Source organism: Melanaphis sacchari, unplaced genomic scaffold (genome assembly GCF_002803265.2).
Source record: "Melanaphis sacchari strain LSU unplaced genomic scaffold, SCAv2.0 Contig22_pilon_pilon, whole genome shotgun sequence".
Classification (NCBI taxonomy): domain Eukaryota; kingdom Metazoa; phylum Arthropoda; class Insecta; order Hemiptera; family Aphididae; genus Melanaphis; species Melanaphis sacchari.
In genome coordinates this window covers 3,100,248-3,101,702 of record NW_020271107.1, presented here as the reverse complement: position 1 = coordinate 3,101,702, position 1,455 = coordinate 3,100,248, and the positions used below count along the sequence as shown (strand labels likewise).

The following is a 1,455-nucleotide window of genomic DNA, read 5'->3' as shown; positions in this document are numbered from 1 at the left end:
TTAGATTCCTTTAAGAAGGACTGCGTATTTAGTTATGTAAATACCTACTTCTATAAATATTCAATTGAAATTGTTGAGTTGTATTTTGACGTATATTCGTAAATCGTATGCTGGTATGGGTTTTAGATAAACCTGTAATGATATGTAAATCAAGATAAAGATAGTGTTAATTGCTCGGTGCAATAATATCTCAAAGTTTAATACAAATTAATTAAATTTATTCATGATCATTATGTCGAGATGACATATCTACTGCAATGTAAAAGTTAAATATTTTATTAGTTAATATATTTAAATATTATTATTTTCAACACCATTATTGCCAACGACCATACCACGTTGAATACACCAGTTCTCGTCCGATCACTGAAGTTAAGCAACGTCGGGCGTAGTTAGTACTTGGATGGGTGACCGCTTGGGAACACTACGTGTCGTTGGCATTGTTTTGCCGATAAATACAATATTTTAACTTCAAAGTAAAAATACATTTTTAAGGTTTACAACTTTTTTTTTTACAATTATTAAATTACATGATACAAAAATATATTTTCCAATCATCGCGTTTAACAGTACATTATGACTACACGAGAATATTGTAAAACTCTTCCCACAATAAATTCAAATAATTATTTATCATATTAACCTCCCATAAATATACGTAACTTTTTATCGAAATTTTAATTTTGCAATTAAAGAAAAAAATAAAAATGTTTAATATTACTCCAAAAGTTTCAAACTATTTAAAGTAGCTATCACGTATAAGAAAGTTATAAATATTTAAACATTTGGTAAAAATGACAAATAGGTATATTCATATTTGAATTGAAAGTACTGAGATGAAAAGGGTATGATTTGCTACTTCAAAATGTCAACTAGATTTACTTACTAGCAGTAAATATTTTGAAATAGAAAATCAAAGTGTTTTTTCTACTATAAAATGTCTTAAAATCTAAAACAAAAAAACTTAAAATACATAAATTCTATTTATCTATTTATTCATAGATGAAGATTGTCAATATTGAACTGTCTCACTGTTCTAATCTACTAATTAACTTGCTCTTTTTTATTATATATATTTAATGTTTTCTTTGTTGTCCATTATAAAATATAATTGTTGTCTGTTTTTGTTTCTTATTATATCTTATAATGTAACATTGGGATACTAGTTCGTAGTATAAATATATAAATACAGTTTAATGTATGATTGTGAAAATTTTTTAAAAAACTTGATTATTCAACACAAGGATCTTTAAGCATTTTTTTCAATCAGTTAGTTATAAAAAAAAAAAAAAAAACCAAAAAAATACAATAATAATTTTCTCATGATATAAATTAATTTTACAATGGCGTTTTGGAATTTATTAATAATAAATAATAATACGTCAAATAAAAACCAGTACAACTTAACAAAAAAATGTATTTGTGATAATCAATAAGATTCAAATTAATTATTTT

The 1,455-nt window shown here is 24.0% G+C and overlaps 1 non-coding gene across 1 annotated transcript; it reads left to right on the top strand.

Annotated features, from left to right (window-relative positions):
- Positions 1–321: 321 nt before the first annotated feature.
- On the top strand, positions 322–440 carry LOC112594504. Its single transcript, XR_003114656.1, has one exon. It is a non-coding gene; the product is annotated as a 5S ribosomal RNA (ribosomal RNA).
- Positions 441–1,455: the final 1,015 nt, after the last annotated feature.